General features: G+C 43.3%; 14 pseudogenes; all 14 read right to left on the bottom strand.

Annotated features, from left to right (window-relative positions):
- Window positions 1-190: 190 nt before the first annotated feature.
- On the bottom strand, window positions 191-454 carry LOC130287518 (U2 spliceosomal RNA; annotated as a pseudogene).
- A 1464-nt stretch (window positions 455-1918) lies between these two features.
- On the bottom strand, window positions 1919-2183 carry LOC130288157 (U2 spliceosomal RNA; annotated as a pseudogene).
- A 1471-nt stretch (window positions 2184-3654) lies between these two features.
- LOC130287517 (U2 spliceosomal RNA) lies at window positions 3655-3918 on the bottom strand (annotated as a pseudogene).
- Window positions 3919-5396: 1478 nt separating this feature from the next.
- LOC130288369 (U2 spliceosomal RNA) lies at window positions 5397-5662 on the bottom strand (annotated as a pseudogene).
- A 1476-nt stretch (window positions 5663-7138) lies between these two features.
- LOC130288156 (U2 spliceosomal RNA) lies at window positions 7139-7403 on the bottom strand (annotated as a pseudogene).
- Window positions 7404-8871: 1468 nt separating this feature from the next.
- Window positions 8872-9135, bottom strand: LOC130287516 (U2 spliceosomal RNA; annotated as a pseudogene).
- A 1481-nt stretch (window positions 9136-10616) lies between these two features.
- On the bottom strand, window positions 10617-10880 carry LOC130287515 (U2 spliceosomal RNA; annotated as a pseudogene).
- A 1470-nt stretch (window positions 10881-12350) lies between these two features.
- On the bottom strand, window positions 12351-12614 carry LOC130287618 (U2 spliceosomal RNA; annotated as a pseudogene).
- A 1473-nt stretch (window positions 12615-14087) lies between these two features.
- LOC130287514 (U2 spliceosomal RNA) lies at window positions 14088-14351 on the bottom strand (annotated as a pseudogene).
- A 1474-nt stretch (window positions 14352-15825) lies between these two features.
- LOC130287512 (U2 spliceosomal RNA) lies at window positions 15826-16089 on the bottom strand (annotated as a pseudogene).
- Window positions 16090-17570: 1481 nt separating this feature from the next.
- LOC130288373 (U2 spliceosomal RNA) lies at window positions 17571-17836 on the bottom strand (annotated as a pseudogene).
- A 1476-nt stretch (window positions 17837-19312) lies between these two features.
- On the bottom strand, window positions 19313-19577 carry LOC130288155 (U2 spliceosomal RNA; annotated as a pseudogene).
- A 1471-nt stretch (window positions 19578-21048) lies between these two features.
- LOC130287511 (U2 spliceosomal RNA) lies at window positions 21049-21312 on the bottom strand (annotated as a pseudogene).
- A 1495-nt stretch (window positions 21313-22807) lies between these two features.
- Window positions 22808-23072, bottom strand: LOC130288591 (U2 spliceosomal RNA; annotated as a pseudogene).
- Window positions 23073-24439: the final 1367 nt, after the last annotated feature.

Genomic DNA, 24439 nt, shown 5'->3' with positions numbered 1-24439 from the left:
GATTATTATTATTTAGTTTTATTTTATTTTTTTACACCAATCAGTGTGCAAACATGGTCATTAAAACGCTAAATGAATAGACGTTCATAAACCAGTCAGTGCAACTCATCATTTTGGTCTCCAATTCTCAAACTCAAATTCTCACCCACGGAGGATTAAATGAGAATCTTTCTTGTTTAACACTGGAATGGGGTGGTGCACTGTTCACTACCCGAAGATACTGCCACATCGGGTCAATGCATAGGGCGACAGAAGCAAGCTTCCAAATCAGCTCCCTTTCTCAAAAATCCATTTAATTTATGGTCCCCAGATAGGGAACGTATGTATCAGTATGTGCTCACAAGTCACCCAAGTGCAAGTATTCACACAAAAAAAAACGTGCCTCAGGATGCGATCTGTCGCAAGATCCTTTCTTTTTTTACACTTGATCTAAGCCAAAAGGCCTAGAGGGGATAACCGGGAAAGGGGTGGACCCAACCATGTCCCCTTCATGAGCACTCACATTACTCATAGGAATGGAAGGAAGGCTGGCAGCCAACCAGACTCCCATACACTCTCTGGGTGGGTGGCAGTCAGCCACCCATACATACATACATACAGCACAGGCTAAACCCACATCATCACTTAAAAAAAGGACAGGCGACCATTGCACTCTGATGGAGCATTTAGCAATGCAATCCATAGCCTGGCTTTTGCCTGAACCCCCATCACTCCTCCTCTTGCATATAAGACAATATTTCAGATCTGCATATGAAAACAACACGCCTACCTTTGTTGCACATAGCTGCCTGCCTGTCTCTAGTTACCCCACTGGCTGTAGCTGCGTCCCTTCCGACATGGAATAACACCAACTGTAACGATAAACTGAAAATTAACAGTATAAACCTGCATCATTTTGGACTCTGGTATTTGCTGAATCCGGGTGACCTGACAATCGATGGTGGTGCCGCTGGTGATTCTGGCCTTCTTGGAATCTGTTGGGCCTATGTGTTAGCTCACACATCACTTGGGTATCCATGGTAACTACCACAACATGGTCATCTGCAGTTTACATCTAGCCCGTGGCATTGAATGGCATTTTAAAAGTGCTAAGGGTCCTGGTGCAATAATCCTCCCATGAGGATCAGCCTCAACGGCTTTGTAGATTGCACTCATGTCAGCAACTCCATATACATTTTTTTTTCTTCATGCTTCTTTCTTCATCCTTTTTTCTTTCTGTCATTCAGACTTTCATTCATTCGATCTCTCTCACTCACTTGCTTTAACTCATTTGTTCTCACTCACTCACTCACTCAATCACTCACTCACTCATTCACTCTCACTCACTCTCACTCTCTCACTCACTCGCTCACTAAGTCAGTCTCTCTCTCTCTCTCTCTTTTTCTTTTTATATATATTTTTTTCCTTCTTCTTCTTCTTCTTCTTCAGACCCTGTCATAGCACTAATGCCTTTCCAATACCACCAGCAGATGGAGACACTCCATTGCAACATTGGTTGTGAGCAGCAGTTTCTAAAAACAAATGCCTCATGGCGGATTTCCCATCCATCAATGGATGGTAAATTTTGTTTTTATCATTCACTGACCACAGAAACCAATGCATGGTCAAGCAACAGCAATGACACACCCTTGTGTATAGGCATGAGACCCTCATGTCATTTAACAGGATTCAGCACCACCCACAAGACAGCTACCTGTCATGTCATGTCAAACCTGCACAGGTGTGCTAGATTATTATTATTTAGTTTTATTTTATTTTTTTACACCAATCAGTGTGCAAACATGGTCATTAAAACGCTAAATGAATAGACGTTCATAAACCAGTCAGTGCAACTCATCATTTTGGTCTCCAATTCTCAAACTCAAATTCTCACCCACGGAGGATTAAATGAGAATCTTTCTTGTTTAACACTGGAATGGGGTGGTGCACTGTTCACTACCCGAAGATACTGCCACATCGGGTCAATGCATAGGGCGACAGAAGCAAGCTTCCAAATCAGCTCCCTTTCTCAAAAATCCATTTAATTTATGGTCCCCAGATAGGGAACGTATGTATCAGTATGTGCTCACAAGTCACCCAAGTGCAAGTATTCACACAAAAAAAAAACGTGCCTCAGGATGCGATCTGTCGCAAGATCCTTTCTTTTTTTACACTTGATCTAAGCCAAAAGGCCTAGAGGGGATAACCGGGAAAGGGGTGGACCCAACCATGTCCCCTTCATGAGCACTCACATTACTCATAGGAATGGAAGGAAGGCTGGCAGCCAACCAGACTCCCATACACTCTCTGGGTGGGTGGCAGTCAGCCACCCATACATACATACATACAGCACAGGCTAAACCCACATCATCACTTAAAAAAAGGACAGGCGACCATTGCACTCTGATGGAGCATTTAGCAATGCAATCCATAGCCTGGCTTTTGCCTGAACCCCCATCACTCCTCCTCTTGCATATAAGACAATATTTCAGATCTGCATATGAAAACAACACGCCTACCTTTGTTGCACATAGCTGCCTGCCTGTCTCTAGTTACCCCACTGGCTGTAGCTGCGTCCCTTCCGACATGGAATAACACCAACTGTAACGATAAACTGAAAATTAACAGTATAAACCTGCATCATTTTGGACTCTGGTATTTGCTGAATCCGGGTGACCTGACAATCGATGGTGGTGCCGCTGGTGATTCTGGCCTTCTTGGAATCTGTTGGGCCTATGTGTTAGCTCACACATCACTTGGGTATCCATGGTAACTACCACAACATGGTCATCTGCAGTTTACATCTAGCCCGTGGCATTGAATGGCATTTTAAAAGTGCTAAGGGTCCTGGTGCAATAATCCTCCCATGAGGATCAGCCTCAACGGCTTTGTAGATTGCACTCATGTCAGCAACTCCATATACATTTTTTTTTCTTCATGCTTCTTTCTTCATCCTTTTTTCTTTCTGTCATTCAGACTTTCATTCATTCGATCTCTCTCACTCACTTGCTTTAACTCATTTGTTCTCACTCACTCACTCACTCACTCAATCACTCACTCACTCATTCACTCTCACTCACTCTCACTCTCTCACTCACTCGCTCACTAAGTCAGTCTCTCTCTCTCTCTCTCTTTTTCTTTTTATATATATTTTTTTCCGTCTTCTTCTTCTTCTTCTTCTTCAGACCCTGTCATAGCACTAATGCCTTTCCAATACCACCAGCAGATGGAGACACTCCATTGCAACATTGGTTGTGAGCAGCAGTTTCTAAAAACAAATGCCTCATGGCGGATTTCCCATCCATCAATGGATGGTAAATTTTGTTTTTATCATTCACTGACCACAGAAACCAATGCATGGTCAAGCAACAGCAATGACACACCCTTGTGTATAGGCATGAGACCCTCATGTCATTTAACAGGATTCAGCACCACCCACAAGACAGCTACCTGTCATGTCATGTCAAACCTGCACAGGTGTGCTAGATTATTATTATTTAGTTTTATTTTATTTTTTTACACCAATCAGTGTGCAAACATGGTCATTAAAACGCTAAATGAATAGACGTTCATAAACCAGTCAGTGCAACTCATCATTTTGGTCTCCAATTCTCAAACTCAAATTCTCACCCACGGAGGATTAAATGAGAATCTTTCTTGTTTAACACTGGAATGGGGTGGTGCACTGTTCACTACCCGAAGATACTGCCACATCGGGTCAATGCATAGGGCGACAGAAGCAAGCTTCCAAATCAGCTCCCTTTCTCAAAAATCCATTTAATTTATGGTCCCCAGATAGGGAACGTATGTATCAGTATGTGCTCACAAGTCACCCAAGTGCAAGTATTCACACAAAAAAAAACGTGCCTCAGGATGCGATCTGTCGCAAGATCCTTTCTTTTTTTACACTTGATCTAAGCCAAAAGGCCTAGAGGGGATAACCGGGAAAGGGGTGGACCCAACCATGTCCCCTTCATGAGCACTCACATTACTCATAGGAATGGAAGGAAGGCTGGCAGCCAACCAGACTCCCATACACTCTCTGGGTGGGTGGCAGTCAGCCACCCATACATACATACATACATACAGCACAGGCTAAACCCACATCATCACTTAAAAAAAGGACAGGCGACCATTGCACTCTGATGGAGCATTTAGCAATGCAATCCATAGCCTGGCTTTTGCCTGAACCCCCATCACTCCTCCTCTTGCATATAAGACAATATTTCAGATCTGCATATGAAAACAACACGCCTACCTTTGTTGCACATAGCTGCCTGCCTGTCTCTAGTTACCCCACTGGCTGTAGCTGCGTCCCTTCCGACATGGAATAACACCAACTGTAACGATAAACTGAAAATTAACAGTATAAACCTGCATCATTTTGGACTCTGGTATTTGCTGAATCCGGGTGACCTGACAATCGATGGTGGTGCCGCTGGTGATTCTGGCCTTCTTGGAATCTGTTGGGCCTATGTGTTAGCTCACACATCACTTGGGTATCCATGGTAACTACCACAACATGGTCATCTGCAGTTTACATCTAGCCCGTGGCATTGAATGGCATTTTAAAAGTGCTAAGGGTCCTGGTGCAATAATCCTCCCATGAGGATCAGCCTCAACGGCTTTGTAGATTGCACTCATGTCAGCAACTCCATATACATTTTTTTTTCTTCATGCTTCTTTCTTCATCCTTTTTTCTTTCTGTCATTCAGACTTTCATTCATTCGATCTCTCTCACTCACTTGCTTTAACTCATTTGTTCTCACTCACTCACTCACTCACTCACTCAATCACTCACTCATTCACTCTCACTCACTCTCACTCTCTCACTCACTCGCTCACTAAGTCAGTCTCTCTCTCTCTCTCTCTTTTTATTTTTATATATATTTTTTTCCGTCTTCTTCTTCTTCTTCTTCTTCTTCAGACCCTGTCATAGCACTAATGCCTTTCCAATACCACCAGCAGATGGAGACACTCCATTGCAACATTGGTTGTGAGCAGCAGTTTCTAAAAACAAATGCCTCATGGCGGATTTCCCATCCATCAATGGATGGTAAATTTTGTTTTTATCATTCACTGACCACAGAAACCAATGCATGGTCAAGCAACAGCAATGACACACCCTTGTGTATAGGCATGAGACCCTCATGTCATTTAACAGGATTCAGCACCACCCACAAGACAGCTACCTGTCATGTCATGTCAAACCTGCACAGGTGTGCTAGATTATTATTATTTAGTTTTATTTTATTTTTTTACACCAATCAGTGTGCAAACATGGTCATTAAAACGCTAAATGAATAGACGTTCATAAACCAGTCAGTGCAACTCATCATTTTGGTCTCCAATTCTCAAACTCAAATTCTCACCCACGGAGGATTAAATGAGAATCTTTCTTGTTTAACACTGGAATGGGGTGGTGCACTGTTCACTACCCGAAGATACTGCCACATCGGGTCAATGCATAGGGCGACAGAAGCAAGCTTCCAAATCAGCTCCCTTTCTCAAAAATCCATTTAATTTATGGTCCCCAGATAGGGAACGTATGTATCAGTATGTGCTCACAAGTCACCCAAGTGCAAGTATTCACACAAAAAAAAAAACGTGCCTCAGGATGCGATCTGTCGCAAGATCCTTTCTTTTTTTACACTTGATCTAAGCCAAAAGGCCTAGAGGGGATAACCGGGAAAGGGGTGGACCCAACCATGTCCCCTTCATGAGCACTCACATTACTCATAGGAATGGAAGGAAGGCTGGCAGCCAACCAGACTCCCATACACTCTCTGGGTGGGTGGCAGTCAGCCACCCATACATACATACATACAGCACAGGCTAAACCCACATCATCACTTAAAAAAAGGACAGGCGACCATTGCACTCTGATGGAGCATTTAGCAATGCAATCCATAGCCTGGCTTTTGCCTGAACCCCCATCACTCCTCCTCTTGCATATAAGACAATATTTCAGATCTGCATATGAAAACAACACGCCTACCTTTGTTGCACATAGCTGCCTGCCTGTCTCTAGTTACCCCACTGGCTGTAGCTGCGTCCCTTCCGACATGGAATAACACCAACTGTAACGATAAACTGAAAATTAACAGTATAAACCTGCATCATTTTGGACTCTGGTATTTGCTGAATCCGGGTGACCTGACAATCGATGGTGGTGCCGCTGGTGATTCTGGCCTTCTTGGAATCTGTTGGGCCTATGTGTTAGCTCACACATCACTTGGGTATCCATGGTAACTACCACAACATGGTCATCTGCAGTTTACATCTAGCCCGTGGCATTGAATGGCATTTTAAAAGTGCTAAGGGTCCTGGTGCAATAATCCTCCCATGAGGATCAGCCTCAACGGCTTTGTAGATTGCACTCATGTCAGCAACTCCATATACATTTTTTTTTCTTCATGCTTCTTTCTTCATCCTTTTTTCTTTCTGTCATTCAGACTTTCATTCATTCGATCTCTCTCACTCACTTGCTTTAACTCATTTGTTCTCACTCACTCACTCACTCACTCAATCACTCACTCACTCATTCACTCTCACTCACTCTCACTCTCTCACTCACTCGCTCACTAAGTCAGTCTCTCTCTCTCTCTTTTTCTTTTTATATATATTTTTTTCCGTCTTCTTCTTCTTCTTCTTCTTCTTCTTCTTCAGACCCTGTCATAGCACTAATGCCTTTCCAATACCACCAGCAGATGGAGACACTCCATTGCAACATTGGTTGTGAGCAGCAGTTTCTAAAAACAAATGCCTCATGGCGGATTTCCCATCCATCAATGGATGGTAAATTTTGTTTTTATCATTCACTGACCACAGAAACCAATGCATGGTCAAGCAACAGCAATGACACACCCTTGTGTATAGGCATGAGACCCTCATGTCATTTAACAGGATTCAGCACCACCCACAAGACAGCTACCTGTCATGTCATGTCAAACCTGCACAGGTGTGCTAGATTATTATTATTTAGTTTTATTTTATTTTTTTACACCAATCAGTGTGCAAACATGGTCATTAAAACGCTAAATGAATAGACGTTCATAAACCAGTCAGTGCAACTCATCATTTTGGTCTCCAATTCTCAAACTCAAATTCTCACCCACGGAGGATTAAATGAGAATCTTTCTTGTTTAACACTGGAATGGGGTGGTGCACTGTTCACTACCCGAAGATACTGCCACATCGGGTCAATGCATAGGGCGACAGAAGCAAGCTTCCAAATCAGCTCCCTTTCTCAAAAATCCATTTAATTTATGGTCCCCAGATAGGGAACGTATGTATCAGTATGTGCTCACAAGTCACCCAAGTGCAAGTATTCACACAAAAAAAAAACGTGCCTCAGGATGCGATCTGTCGCAAGATCCTTTCTTTTTTTACACTTGATCTAAGCCAAAAGGCCTAGAGGGGATAACCGGGAAAGGGGTGGACCCAACCATGTCCCCTTCATGAGCACTCACATTACTCATAGGAATGGAAGGAAGGAAGGCTGGCAGCCAACCAGCCTCCCATACACTCTCTGGGTGGGTGGCAGTCAGCCACCCATACATACATACATACAGCACAGGCTAAACCCACATCATCACTTAAAAAAAGGACAGGCGACCATTGCACTCTGATGGAGCATTTAGCAATGCAATCCATAGCCTGGCTTTTGCCTGAACCCCCATCACTCCTCCTCTTGCATATAAGACAATATTTCAGATCTGCATATGAAAACAACACGCCTACCTTTGTTGCACATAGCTGCCTGCCTGTCTCTAGTTACCCCACTGGCTGTAGCTGCGTCCCTTCCGACATGGAATAACACCAACTGTAACGATAAACTGAAAATTAACAGTATAAACCTGCATCATTTTGGACTCTGGTATTTGCTGAATCCGGGTGACCTGACAATCGATGGTGGTGCCGCTGGTGATTCTGGCCTTCTTGGAATCTGTTGGGCCTATGTGTTAGCTCACACATCACTTGGGTATCCATGGTAACTACCACAACATGGTCATCTGCAGTTTACATCTAGCCCGTGGCATTGAATGGCATTTTAAAAGTGCTAAGGGTCCTGGTGCAATAATCCTCCCATGAGGATCAGCCTCAACGGCTTTGTAGATTGCACTCATGTCAGCAACTCCATATACATTTTTTTTTCTTCATGCTTCTTTCTTCATCCTTTTTTCTTTCTGTCATTCAGACTTTCATTCATTCGATCTCTCTCACTCACTTGCTTTAACTCATTTGTTCTCACTCACTCACTCACTCACTCAATCACTCACTCACTCATTCACTCTCACTCACTCTCACTCTCTCACTCACTCGCTCACTAAGTCAGTCTCTCTCTCTCTCTTTTTCTTTTTATATATATTTTTTTCCGTCTTCTTCTTCTTCTTCTTCAGACCCTGTCATAGCACTAATGCCTTTCCAATACCACCAGCAGATGGAGACACTCCATTGCAACATTGGTTGTGAGCAGCAGTTTCTAAAAACAAATGCCTCATGGCGGATTTCCCATCCATCAATGGATGGTAAATTTTGTTTTTATCATTCACTGACCACAGAAACCAATGCATGGTCAAGCAACAGCAATGACACACCCTTGTGTATAGGCATGAGACCCTCATGTCATTTAACAGGATTCAGCACCACCCACAAGACAGCTACCTGTCATGTCATGTCAAACCTGCACAGGTGTGCTAGATTATTATTATTTAGTTTTATTTTATTTTTTTACACCAATCAGTGTGCAAACATGGTCATTAAAACGCTAAATGAATAGACGTTCATAAACCAGTCAGTGCAACTCATCATTTTGGTCTCCAATTCTCAAACTCAAATTCTCACCCACGGAGGATTAAATGAGAATCTTTCTTGTTTAACACTGGAATGGGGTGGTGCACTGTTCACTACCCGAAGATACTGCCACATCGGGTCAATGCATAGGGCGACAGAAGCAAGCTTCCAAATCAGCTCCCTTTCTCAAAAATCCATTTAATTTATGGTCCCCAGATAGGGAACGTATGTATCAGTATGTGCTCACAAGTCACCCAAGTGCAAGTATTCACACAAAAAAAAACGTGCCTCAGGATGCGATCTGTCGCAAGATCCTTTCTTTTTTTACACTTGATCTAAGCCAAAAGGCCTAGAGGGGATAACCGGGAAAGGGGTGGACCCAACCATGTCCCCTTCATGAGCACTCACATTACTCATAGGAATGGAAGGAAGGCTGGCAGCCAACCAGCCTCCCATACACTCTCTGGGTGGGTGGCAGTCAGCCACCCATACATACATACATACAGCACAGGCTAAACCCACATCATCACTTAAAAAAAGGACAGGCGACCATTGCACTCTGATGGAGCATTTAGCAATGCAATCCATAGCCTGGCTTTTGCCTGAACCCCCATCACTCCTCCTCTTGCATATAAGACAATATTTCAGATCTGCATATGAAAACAACACGCCTACCTTTGTTGCACATAGCTGCCTGCCTGTCTCTAGTTACCCCACTGGCTGTAGCTGCGTCCCTTCCGACATGGAATAACACCAACTGTAACGATAAACTGAAAATTAACAGTATAAACCTGCATCATTTTGGACTCTGGTATTTGCTGAATCCGGGTGACCTGACAATCGATGGTGGTGCCGCTGGTGATTCTGGCCTTCTTGGAATCTGTTGGGCCTATGTGTTAGCTCACACATCACTTGGGTATCCATGGTAACTACCACAACATGGTCATCTGCAGTTTACATCTAGCCCGTGGCATTGAATGGCATTTTAAAAGTGCTAAGGGTCCTGGTGCAATAATCCTCCCATGAGGATCAGCCTCAACGGCTTTGTAGATTGCACTCATGTCAGCAACTCCATATACATTTTTTTTTCTTCATGCTTCTTTCTTCATCCTTTTTTCTTTCTGTCATTCAGACTTTCATTCATTCGATCTCTCTCACTCACTTGCTTTAACTCATTTGTTCTCACTCACTCACTCACTCACTCAATCACTCACTCACTCATTCACTCTCACTCACTCTCACTCTCTCACTCACTCGCTCACTAAGTCAGTCTCTCTCTCTCTCTCTCTCTCTTTTTCTTTTTATATATATTTTTTTCCGTCTTCTTCTTCTTCTTCTTCTTCTTCTTCAGACCCTGTCATAGCACTAATGCCTTTCCAATACCACCAGCAGATGGAGACACTCCATTGCAACATTGGTTGTGAGCAGCAGTTTCTAAAAACAAATGCCTCATGGCGGATTTCCCATCCATCAATGGATGGTAAATTTTGTTTTTATCATTCACTGACCACAGAAACCAATGCATGGTCAAGCAACAGCAATGACACACCCTTGTGTATAGGCATGAGACCCTCATGTCATTTAACAGGATTCAGCACCACCCACAAGACAGCTACCTGTCATGTCATGTCAAACCTGCACAGGTGTGCTAGATTATTATTATTTAGTTTTATTTTATTTTTTTACACCAATCAGTGTGCAAACATGGTCATTAAAACGCTAAATGAATAGACGTTCATAAACCAGTCAGTGCAACTCATCATTTTGGTCTCCAATTCTCAAACTCAAATTCTCACCCACGGAGGATTAAATGAGAATCTTTCTTGTTTAACACTGGAATGGGGTGGTGCACTGTTCACTACCCGAAGATACTGCCACATCGGGTCAATGCATAGGGCGACAGAAGCAAGCTTCCAAATCAGCTCCCTTTCTCAAAAATCCATTTAATTTATGGTCCCCAGATAGGGAACGTATGTATCAGTATGTGCTCACAAGTCACCCAAGTGCAAGTATTCACACAAAAAAAAACGTGCCTCAGGATGCGATCTGTCGCAAGATCCTTTCTTTTTTTACACTTGATCTAAGCCAAAAGGCCTAGAGGGGATAACCGGGAAAGGGGTGGACCCAACCATGTCCCCTTCATGAGCACTCACATTACTCATAGGAATGGAAGGAAGGCTGGCAGCCAACCAGACTCCCATACACTCTCTGGGTGGGTGGCAGTCAGCCACCCATACATACATACATACAGCACAGGCTAAACCCACATCATCACTTAAAAAAAGGACAGGCGACCATTGCACTCTGATGGAGCATTTAGCAATGCAATCCATAGCCTGGCTTTTGCCTGAACCCCCATCACTCCTCCTCTTGCATATAAGACAATATTTCAGATCTGCATATGAAAACAACACGCCTACCTTTGTTGCACATAGCTGCCTGCCTGTCTCTAGTTACCCCACTGGCTGTAGCTGCGTCCCTTCCGACATGGAATAACACCAACTGTAACGATAAACTGAAAATTAACAGTATAAACCTGCATCATTTTGGACTATGGTATTTGCTGAATCCGGGTGACCTGACAATCGATGGTGGTGCCGCTGGTGATTCTGGCCTTCTTGGAATCTGTTGGGCCTATGTGTTAGCTCACACATCACTTGGGTATCCATGGTAACTACCACAACATGGTCATCTGCAGTTTACATCTAGCCCGTGGCATTGAATGGCATTTTAAAAGTGCTAAGGGTCCTGGTGCAATAATCCTCCCATGAGGATCAGCCTCAACGGCTTTGTAGATTGCACTCATGTCAGCAACTCCATATACATTTTTTTTCTTCATGCTTCTTTCTTCATCCTTTTTTCTTTCTGTTATTCAGACTTTCATTCATTCGATCTCTCTCACTCACTTGCTTTAACTCATTTGTTCTCACTCACTCACTCACTCACTCAATCACTCACTCACTCATTCACTCTCACTCACTCTCACTCTCTCACACACTCGCTCACTAAGTCAGTCTCTCTCTCTCTCTCTCTTTTTCTTTTTATATATATTTTTTTCCGTCTTCTTCTTCTTCTTCTTCTTCAGACCCTGTCATAGCACTAATGCCTTTCCAATACCACCAGCAGATGGAGACACTCCATTGCAACATTGGTTGTGAGCAGCAGTTTCTAAAAACAAATGCCTCATGGCGGATTTCCCATCCATCAATGGATGGTAAATTTTGTTTTTATCATTCACTGACCACAGAAACCAATGCATGGTCAAGCAACAGCAATGACACACCCTTGTGTATAGGCATGAGACCCTCATGTCATTTAACAGGATTCAGCACCACCCACAAGACAGCTACCTGTCATGTCATGTCAAACCTGCACAGGTGTGCTAGATTATTATTATTTAGTTTTATTTTATTTTTTTACACCAATCAGTGTGCAAACATGGTCATTAAAACGCTAAATGAATAGACGTTCATAAACCAGTCAGTGCAACTCATCATTTTGGTCTCCAATTCTCAAACTCAAATTCTCACCCACGGAGGATTAAATGAGAATCTTTCTTGTTTAACACTGGAATGGGGTGGTGCACTGTTCACTACCCGAAGATACTGCCACATCGGGTCAATGCATAGGGCGACAGAAGCAAGCTTCCAAATCAGCTCCCTTTCTCAAAAATCCATTTAATTTATGGTCCCCAGATAGGGAACGTATGTATCAGTATGTGCTCACAAGTCACCCAAGTGCAAGTATTCACACAAAAAAAAACGTGCCTCAGGATGTGATCTGTCGCAAGATCCTTTCTTTTTTTACACTTGATCTAAGCCAAAAGGCCTAGAGGGGATAACCGGGAAAGGGGTGGACCCAACCATGTCCCCTTCATGAGCACTCACATTACTCATAGGAATGGAAGGAAGGCTGGCAGCCAACCAGACTCCCATACACTCTCTGGGTGGGTGGCAGTCAGCCACCCATACATACATACATACAGCACAGGCTAAACCCACATCATCACTTAAAAAAAGGACAGGCGACCATTGCACTCTGATGGAGCATTTAGCAATGCAATCCATAGCCTGGCTTTTGCCTGAACCCCCATCACTCCTCCTCTTGCATATAAGACAATATTTCAGATCTGCATATGAAAACAACACGCCTACCTTTGTTGCACATAGCTGCCTGCCTGTCTCTAGTTACCCCACTGGCTGTAGCTGCGTCCCTTCCGACATGGAATAACACCAACTGTAACGATAAACTGAAAATTAACAGTATAAACCTGCATCATTTTGGACTCTGGTATTTGCTGAATCCGGGTGACCTGACAATCGATGGTGGTGCCGCTGGTGATTCTGGCCTTCTTGGAATCTGTTGGGCCTATGTGTTAGCTCACACATCACTTGGGTATCCATGGTAACTACCACAACATGGTCATCTGCAGTTTACATCTAGCCCGTGGCATTGAATGGCATTTTAAAAGTGCTAAGGGTCCTGGTGCAATAATCCTCCCATGAGGATCAGCCTCAACGGCTTTGTAGATTGCACTCATGTCAGCAACTCCATATACATTTTTTTTTCTTCATGCTTCTTTCTTCATCCTTTTTTCTTTCTGTCATTCAGACTTTCATTCATTCGATCTCTCTCACTCACTTGCTTTAACTCATTTGTTCTCACTCACTCACTCACTCAATCACTCACTCACTCATTCACTCTCACTCACTCTCACTCTCTCACTCACTCGCTCACTAAGTCAGTCTCTCTCTCTCTCTCTCTTTTTCTTTTTATATATATTTTTTTCCGTCTTCTTCTTCTTCTTCTTCTTCTTCTTCAGACCCTATCATAGCACTAATGCCTTTCCAATACCACCAGCAGATGGAGACACTCCATTGCAACATTGGTTGTGAGCAGCAGTTTCTAAAAACAAATGCCTCATGGCGGATTTCCCATCCATCAATGGATGGTAAATTTTGTTTTTATCATTCACTGACCACAGAAACCAATGCATGGTCAAGCAACAGCAATGACACACCCTTGTGTATAGGCATGAGACCCTCATGTCATTTAACAGGATTCAGCACCACCCACAAGACAGCTACCTGTCATGTCATGTCAAACCTGCACAGGTGTGCTAGATTATTATTATTTAGTTTTATTTTATTTTTTTACACCAATCAGTGTGCAAACATGGTCATTAAAACGCTAAATGAATAGACGTTCATAAACCAGTCAGTGCAACTCATCATTTTGGTCTCCAATTCTCAAACTCAAATTCTCACCCACGGAGGATTAAATGAGAATCTTTCTTGTTTAACACTGGAATGGGGTGGTGCACTGTTCACTACCCGAAGATACTGCCACATCGGGTCAATGCATAGGGCGACAGAAGCAAGCTTCCAAATCAGCTCCCTTTCTCAAAAATCCATTTAATTTATGGTCCCCAGATAGGGAACGTATGTATCAGTATGTGCTCACAAGTCACCCAAGTGCAAGTATTCACACAAAAAAAAACGTGCCTCAGGATGCGATCTGTCGCAAGATCCTTTCTTTTTTTACACTTGATCTAAGCCAAAAGGCCTAGAGGGGATAACCGGGAAAGGGGTGGACCCAACCATGTCCCCTTCATGAGCACTCACATTACTCATAGGAATGGAAGGAAGGCTGGCAGCCAACCAGACTCCCATACACTCTCTGGGTGGGTGGCAGTCAGCCACCCATACATACATACATACATACAGCACAGGCTAAACCCACATCATCACTTAAAAAAAGGACAGGCGACCATTGCACTCTGATGGAGCATTTAGCAATGCAATCCATAGCCTGGCTTTTGCCTGAACCCCCATCACTCCTCCTCTTGCATATAAGACAATATTTCAGATCTGCATATGAAAACAACACGCCTACCTTTGTTGCACATAGCTGCCTGCCTGTCTCTAGTTACCCCACTGGCTGTAGCTGCGTCCCTTCCGACATGGAATAACACCAACTGTAACGATAAACTGAAAATTAACAGTATAAACCTGCATCATTTTGGACTCTGGTATTTGCTGAATCCGGGTGACCTGACAATCGATGGTGGTGCCGCTGGTGATTCTGGCCTTCTTGGAATCTGTTGGGCCTATGTGTTAGCTCACACATCACTTGGGTATCCATGGTAACTACCACAACATGGTCATCTGCAGTTTACATCTAGCCCGTGGCATTGAATGGCATTTTAAAAGTGCTAAGGGTCCTGGTGCAATAATCCTCCCATGAGGATCAGCCTCAACGGCTTTGTAGATTGCACTCATGTCAGCAACTCCATATACATTTTTTTTTCTTCATGCTTCTTTCTTCATCCTTTTTTCTTTCTGTCATTCAGACTTTCATTCATTCGATCTCTCTCACTCACTTGCTTTAACTCATTTGTTCTCACTCACTCACTCACTCAATCACTCACTCACTCATTCACTCTCACTCACTCTCACTCTCTCACTCACTCGCTCACTAAGTCAGTCTCTCTCTCTCTCTCTCTTTTTCTTTTTATATATATTTTTTTCCGTCTTCTTCTTCTTCTTCTTCTTCTTCGGACCCTGTCATAGCACTAATGCCTTTCCAATACCACCAGCAGATGGAGACACTCCATTGCAACATTGGTTGTGAGCAGCAGTTTCTAAAAACAAATGCCTCATGGCGGATTTCCCATCCATCAATGGATGGTAAATTTTGTTTTTATCATTCACTGACCACAGAAACCAATGCATGGTCAAGCAACAGCAATGACACACCCTTGTGTATAGGCATGAGACCCTCATGTCATTTAACAGGATTCAGCACCACCCACAAGACAGCTACCTGTCATGTCATGTCAAACCTGCACAGGTGTGCTAGATTATTATTATTTAGTTTTATTTTATTTTTTTACACCAATCAGTGTGCAAACATGGTCATTAAAACGCTAAATGAATAGACGTTCATAAACCAGTCAGTGCAACTCATCATTTTGGTCTCCAATTCTCAAACTCAAATTCTCACCCACGGAGGATTAAATGAGAATCTTTCTTGTTTAACACTGGAATGGGGTGGTGCACTGTTCACTACCCGAAGATACTGCCACATCGGGTCAATGCATAGGGCGACAGAAGCAAGCTTCCAAATCAGCTCCCTTTCTCAAAAATCCATTTAATTTATGGTCCCCAGATAGGGAACGTATGTATCAGTATGTGCTCACAAGTCACCCAAGTGCAAGTATTCACACAAAAAAAAACGTGCCTCAGGATGCGATCTGTCGCAAGATCCTTTCTTTTTTTACACTTGATCTAAGCCAAAAGGCCTAGAGGGGATAACCGGGAAAGGGGTGGACCCAACCATGTCCCCTTCATGAGCACTCACATTACTCATAGGAATGGAAGGAAGGCTGGCAGCCAACCAGACTCCCATACACTCTCTGGGTGGGTGGCAGTCAGCCACCCATACATACATACATACATACATACAGCACAGGCTAAACCCACATCATCACTTAAAAAAAGGACAGGCGACCATTGCACTCTGATGGAGCATTTAGCAATGCAATCCATAGCCTGGCTTTTGCCTGAACCCCCATCACTCCTCCTCTTGCATATAAGACAATATTTCAGATCTGCATATGAAAACAACACGCCTACCTTTGTTGCACATAGCTGCCTGCCTGTCTCTAGTTACCCCACTGGCTGTAGCTGCGTCCCTTCCGACATGGAATAACACCAACTGTAACGATAAACTGAAAATTAACAGTATAAACCTGCATCATTTTGGACTCTGGTATTTGCTGAATCCGGGTGACCTGACAATCGATGGTGGTGCCGCTGGTGATTCTGGCCTTCTTGGAATCTGTTGGGCCTATGTGTTAGCTCACACATCACTTGGGTATCCATGGTAACTACCACAACATGGTCATCTGCAGTTTACATCTAGCCCGTGGCATTGAATGGCATTTTAAAAGTGCTAAGGGTCCTGGTGCAATAATCCTCCCATGAGGATCAGCCTCAACGGCTTTGTAGATTGCACTCATGTCAGCAACTCCATATACATTTTTTTTTCTTCATGCTTCTTTCTTCATCCTTTTTTCTTTCTGTCATTCAGACTTTCATTCATTCGATCTCTCTCACTCACTTGCTTTAACTCATTTGTTCTCACTCACTCACTCACTCACTCAATCACTCACTCATTCACTCTCACTCACTCTCACTCTCTCACTCACTCGCTCACTAAGTCAGTCTCTCTCTCTCTCTCTCTTTTTATTTTTATATATATTTTTTTCCGTCTTCTTCTTCTTCTTCTTCTTCTTCTTCAGACCCTGTCATAGCACTAATGCCTTTCCAATACCACCAGCAGATGGAGACACTCCATTGCAACATTGGTTGTGAGCAGCAGTTTCTAAAAACAAATGCCTCATGGCGGATTTCCCATCCATCAATGGATGGTAAATTTTGTTTTTATCATTCACTGACCACAGAAACCAATGCATGGTCAAGCAACAGCAATGACACACCCTTGTGTATAGGCATGAGACCCTCATGTCATTTAACAGGATTCAGCACCACCCACAAGACAGCTACCTGTCATGTCATGTCAAACCTGCACAGGTGTGCTAGATTATTATTATTTAGTTTTATTTTATTTTTTTACACCAATCAGTGTGCAAACATGGTCATTAAAACGCTAAATGAATAGACGTTCATAAACCAGTCAGTGCAACTCATCATTTTGGTCTCCAATTCTCAAACTCAAATTCTCACCCACGGAGGATTAAATGAGAATCTTTCTTGTTTAACACTGGAATGGGGTGGTGCACTGTTCACTACCCGAAGATACTGCCACATCGGGTCAATGCATAGGGCGACAGAAGCAAGCTTCCAAATCAGCTCCCTTTCTCAAAAATCCATTTAATTTATGGTCCCCAGATAGGGAACGTATGTATCAGTATGTGCTCACAAGTCACCCAAGTGCAATTATTCACACAAAAAAAAAAACGTGCCTCAGGATGCGATCTGTCGCAAGATCCTTTCTTTTTTTACACTTGATCTAAGCCAAAAGGCCTAGAGGGGATAACCGGGAAAGGGGTGGACCCAACCATGTCCCCTTCATGAGCACTCACATTACTCATAGGAATGGAAGGAAGGCTGGCAGCCAACCAGACTCCCATACACTCTCTGGGTGGGTGGCAGTCAGCCACCCATACATACATACATACAGCACAGGCTAAACCCACATCATCACTTAAAAAAAGGACAGGCGACCATTGCACTCTGATGGAGCATTTAGCAATGCAATCCATAGCCTGGCTTTTGCCTGAACCCCCATCACTCCTCCTCTTGCATATAAGACAATATTTCAGATCTGCATATGAAAACAACACGCCTACCTTTGTTGCACATAGCTGCCTGCCTGTCTCTAGTTACCCCACTGGCTGTAGCTGCGTCCCTTCCGACATGGAATAACACCAACTGTAACGATAAACTGAAAATTAACAGTATAAACCTGCATCATTTTGGACTCTGGTATTTGCTGAATCCGGGTGACCTGACAATCGATGGTGGTGCCGCTGGTGATTCTGGCCTTCTTGGAATCTGTTGGGCCTATGTGTTAGCTCACACATCACTTGGGTATCCATGGTAACTACCACAACATGGTCATCTGCAGTTTACATCTAGCCCGTGGCATTGAATGGCATTTTAAAAGTGCTAAGGGTCCTGGTGCAATAATCCTCCCATGAGGATCAGCCTCAACGGCTTTGTAGATTGCACTCATGTCAGCAACTCCATATACATTTTTTTTTCTTCATGCTTCTTTCTTCATCCTTTTTTCTTTCTGTCATTCAGACTTTCATTCATTCGATCTCTCTCACTCACTTGCTTTAACTCATTTGTTCTCACTCACTCACTCACTCAATCACTCACTCACTCATTCACTCTCACTCACTCTCACTCTCTCACTCACTCGCTCACTAAGTCAGTCTCTCTCTCTCTCTCTCTTTTTCTTTTTATATATATTTTTTTCCGTCTTCTTCTTCTTCTTCTTCTTCTTCTTCTTCAGACCCTGTCATAGCACTAATGCCTTTCCAATACCACCAGCAGATGGAGACACTCCATTGCAACATTGGTTGTGAGCAGCAGTTTCTAAAAACAAATGCCTCATGGCGGATTTCCCATCCATCAATGGATGGTAAATTTTGTTTTTATCATTCACTGACCACAGAAACCAATGCATGGTCAAGCAACAGCAATGACACACCCTTGTGTATAGGCATGAGACCCTCATGTCATTTAACAGGATTCAGCACCACCCACAAGACAGCTACCTGTCATGTCATGTCAAACCTGCACAGGTGTGCTAGATTATTATTATTTAGTTTTATTTTATTTTTTTACACCAATCAGTGTGCAAACATGGTCATTAAAACGCTAAATGAATAGACGTTCATAAACCAGTCAGTGCAACTCATCATTTTGGTCTCCAATTCTCAAACTCAAATTCTCACCCACGGAGGATTAAATGAGAATCTTTCTTGTTTAACACTGGAATGGGGTGGTGCACTGTTCACTACCCGAAGATACTGCCACATCGGGTCAATGCATAGGGCGACAGAAGCAAGCTTCCAAATCAGCTCCCTTTCTCAAAAATCCATTTAATTTATGGTCCCCAGATAGGGAACGTATGTATCAGTATGTGCTCACAAGTCACCCAAGTGCAAGTATTCACACAAAAAAAAAACGTGCCTCAGGATGCGATCTGTCGCAAGATCCTTTCTTTTTTTACACTTGATCTAAGCCAAAAGGCCTAGAGGGGATAACCGGGAAAGGGGTGGACCCAACCATGTCCCCTTCATGAGCACTCACATTACTCATAGGAATGGAAGGAAGGAAGGCTGGCAGCCAACCAGCCTCCCATACACTCTCTGGGTGGGTGGCAGTCAGCCACCCATACATACATACATACAGCACAGGCTAAACCCACATCATCACTTAAAAAAAGGACAGGCGACCATTGCACTCTGATGGAGCATTTAGCAATGCAATCCATAGCCTGGCTTTTGCCTGAACCCCCATCACTCCTCCTCTTGCATATAAGACAATATTTCAGATCTGCATATGAAAACAACACGCCTACCTTTGTTGCACATAGCTGCCTGCCTGTCTCTAGTTACCCCACTGGCTGTAGCTGCGTCCCTTCCGACATGGAATAACACCAACTGTAACGATAAACTGAAAATTAACAGTATAAACCTGCATCATTTTGGACTCTGGTATTTGCTGAATCCGGGTGACCTGACAATCGATGGTGGTGCCGCTGGTGATTCTGGCCTTCTTGGAATCTGTTGGGCCTATGTGTTAGCTCACACATCACTTGGGTATCCATGGTAACTACCACAACATGGTCATCTGCAGTTTACATCTAGCCCGTGGCATTGAATGGCATTTTAAAAGTGCTAAGGGTCCTGGTGCAATAATCCTCCCATGAGGATCAGCCTCAACGGCTTTGTAGATTGCACTCATGTCAGCAACTCCATATACATTTTTTTTTCTTCATGCTTCTTTCTTCATCCTTTTTTCTTTCTGTCATTCAGACTTTCATTCATTCGATCTCTCTCACTCACTTGCTTTAACTCATTTGTTCTCACTCACTCACTCACTCACTCAATCACTCACTCACTCATTCACTCTCACTCACTCTCACTCTCTCACTCACTCGCTCACTAAGTCAGTCTCTCTCTCTCTCTTTTTCTTTTTATATATATTTTTTTCCGTCTTCTTCTTCTTCTTCTTCTTCAGACCCTGTCATAGCACTAATGCCTTTCCAATACCACCAGCAGATGGAGACACTCCATTGCAACATTGGTTGTGAGCAGCAGTTTCTAAAAACAAATGCCTCATGGCGGATTTCCCATCCATCAATGGATGGTAAATTTTGTTTTTATCATTCACTGACCACAGAAACCAATGCATGGTCAAGCAACAGCAATGACACACCCTTGTGTATAGGCATGAGACCCTCATGTCATTTAACAGGATTCAGCACCACCCACAAGACAGCTACCTGTCATGTCATGTCAAACCTGCACAGGTGTGCTAGATTATTATTATTTAGTTTTATTTTATTTTTTTACACCAATCAGTGTGCAAACATGGTCATTAAAACGCTAAATGAATAGACGTTCATAAACCAGTCAGTGCAACTCATCATTTTGGTCTCCAATTCTCAAACTCAAATTCTCACCCACGGAGGATTAAATGAGAATCTTTCTTGTTTAACACTGGAATGGGGTGGTGCACTGTTCACTACCCGAAGATACTGCCACATCGGGTCAATGCATAGGGCGACAGAAGCAAGCTTCCAAATCAGCTCCCTTTCTCAAAAATCCATTTAATTTATGGTCCCCAGATAGGGAACGTATGTATCAGTATGTGCTCACAAGTCACCCAAGTGCAAGTATTCACACAAAAAAAAACGTGCCTCAGGATGCGATCTGTCGCAAGATCCTTTCTTTTTTTACACTTGATCTAAGCCAAAAGGCCTAGAGGGGATAACCGGGAAAGGGGTGGACCCAACCATGTCCCCTTCATGAGCACTCACATTACTCAGGAATGGAAGGAAGGCTGGCAGCCAACCAGACTCCCATACACTCTCTGGGTGGGTGGCAGTCAGCCACCCATACATACATACATACAGCACAGGCTAAACCCACATCATCACTTAAAAAAAGGACAGGCGACCATTGCACTCTGATGGAGCATTTAGCAATGCAATCCATAGCCTGGCTTTTGCCTGAACCCCCATCACTCCTCCTCTTGCATATAAGACAATATTTCAGATCTGCATATGAAAACAACACGCCTACCTTTGTTGCACATAGTTGCCTGCCTGTCTCTAGTTACCCCACTGGCTGTAGCTGCGTCCCTTCCGACATGGAATAACACCAACTGTAACGATAAACTGAAAATTAACAGTATAAACCTGCATCATTTTGGACTCTGGTATTTGCTGAATCCGGGTGACCTGACAATCGATGGTGGTGCCGCTGGTGATTCTGGCCTTCTTGGAATCTGTTGGGCCTATGTGTTAGCTCACACATCACTTGGGTATCCATGGTAACTACCACAACATGGTCATCTGCAGTTTACATCTAGCCCGTGGCATTGAATGGCATTTTAAAAGTGCTAAGGGTCCTGGTGCAATAATCCTCCCATGAGGATCAGCCTCAACGGCTTTGTAGATTGCACTCATGTCAGCAACTCCATATACATTTTTTTTTCTTCATGCTTCTTTCTTCATCCTTTTTTCTTTCTGTCATTCAGACTTTCATTCATTCGATCTCTCTCACTCACTTGCTTTAACTCATTTGTTCTCACTCACTCACTCACTCACTCAATCACTCACTCACTCATTCACTCTCACTCACTCTCACTCTCTCACTCACTCGCTCACTAAGTCAGTCTCTCTCTCTCTCTCTCTCTCTCTCTTTTTCTATTTATATATATTTTTTTCCGTCTTCTTCTTCTTCTTCTTCTTCTTCTTCTTCTTCTTCTTCAGACCCTGTCATAGCACTAATGCCTTTCCAATACCACCAGCAGATGGAGACACTCCATTGCAACATTGGTTGTGAGCAGCAGTTTCTAAAAACAAATGCCTCATGGCGGATTTCCCATCCATCAATGGATGGTAAATTTTGTTTTTATCATTCACTGACCACAGAAACCAATGCATGGTCAAGCAACAGCAATGACACACCCTTGTGTATAGGCATGAGACCCTCATGTCATTTAACAGGATTCAGCACCACCCACAAGACAGCTACCTGTCATGTCATGTCAAACCTGCACAGGTGTGCTAGATTATTATTATTTAGTTTTATTTTATTTTTTTACACCAATCAGTGTGCAAACATGGTCATTAAAACGCTAAATGAATAGACGTTCATAAACCAGTCAGTGCAACTCATCATTTTGGTCTCCAATTCTCAAACTCAAATTTTCACCCACGGAGGATTAAATGAGAATCTTTCTTGTTTAACACTGGAATGGGGTGGTGCACTGTTCACTACCCGAAGATACTGCCACATCGGGTCAATGCATAGGGCGACAGAAGCAAGCTTCCAAATCAGCTCCCTTTCTCAAAAATCCATTTAATTTATGGTCCCCAGATAGGGAACGTATGTATCAGTATGTGCTCACAAGTCACCCAAGTGCAAGTATTCACACAAAAAAAAACGTGCCTCAGGATGCGATCTGTCGCAAGATCCTTTCTTTTTTTTACACTTGATCTAAGCCAAAAGGCCTAGAGGGGATAACCGGGAAAGGGGTGGACCCAACCATGTCCCCTTCATGAGCACTCACATTACTCATAGGAATGGAAGGAAGGCTGGCAGCCAACCAGACTCCCATACACTCTCTGGGTGGGTGGCAGTCAGCCACCCATACATACATACATACAGCACAGGCTAAACCCACATCATCACTTAAAAAAAGGACAGGCGACCATTGCACTCTGATGGAGCATTTAGCAATGCAATCCATAGCCTGGCTTTTGCCTGAACCCCCATCACTCCTCCTCTTGCATATAAGACAATATTTCAGATCTGCATATGAAAACAACACGCCTACCTTTGTTGCACATAGCTGCCTGCCTGTCTCTAGTTACCCCACTGGCTGTAGCTGCGTCCCTTCCGACATGGAATAACACCAACTGTAACGATAAACTGAAAATTAACAGTATAAACCTGCATCATTTTGGACTCTGGTATTTGCTGAATCCGGGTGACCTGACAATCGATGGTGGTGCCGCTGGTGATTCTGGCCTTCTTGGAATCTGTTGGGCCTATGTGTTAGCTCACACATCACTTGGGTATCCATGGTAACTACCACAACATGGTCATCTGCAGTTTACATCTAGCCCGTGGCATTGAATGGCATTTTAAAAGTGCTAAGGGTCCTGGTGCAATAATCCTCCCATGAGGATCAGCCTCAACGGCTTTGTAGATTGCACTCATGTCAGCAACTCCATATACATTTTTTTTTCTTCATGCTTCTTTCTTCATCCTTTTTTCTTTCTGTCATTCAGACTTTCATTCATTCGATCTCTCTCACTCACTTGCTTTAACTCATTTGTTCTCACTCACTCACTCACTCACTCAATCACTCACTCACTCATTCACTCTCACTCACTCTCACTCTCTCACACACTCGCTCACTAAGTCAGTCTCTCTCTCTCTCTCTCTTTTTCTTTTTATATATATTTTTTTCCGTCTTCTTCTTCTTCTTCAGACCCTGTCATAGCACTAATGCCTTTCCAATACCACCAGCAGATGGAGACACTCCATTGCAACATTGGTTGTGAGCAGCAGTTTCTAAAAACAAATGCCTCATGGCGGATTTCCCATCCATCAATGGATGGTAAATTTTGTTTTTATCATTCACTGACCACAGAAACCAATGCATGGTCAAGCAACAGCAATGACACACCCTTGTGTATAGGCATGAGACCCTCATGTCATTTAACAGGATTCAGCACCACCCACAAGACAGCTACCTGTCATGTCATGTCAAACCTGCACAGGTGTGCTAGATTATTATTATTTAGTTTTATTTTATTTTTTTACACCAATCAGTGTGCAAACATGGTCATTAAAACGCTAAATGAATAGACGTTCATAAAC

Source organism: Hyla sarda, chromosome 8, assembly GCF_029499605.1.
Source record: "Hyla sarda isolate aHylSar1 chromosome 8, aHylSar1.hap1, whole genome shotgun sequence".
Classification (NCBI taxonomy): domain Eukaryota; kingdom Metazoa; phylum Chordata; class Amphibia; order Anura; family Hylidae; genus Hyla; species Hyla sarda.
This window is presented reverse-complemented; position numbering and strand designations above follow the sequence as displayed.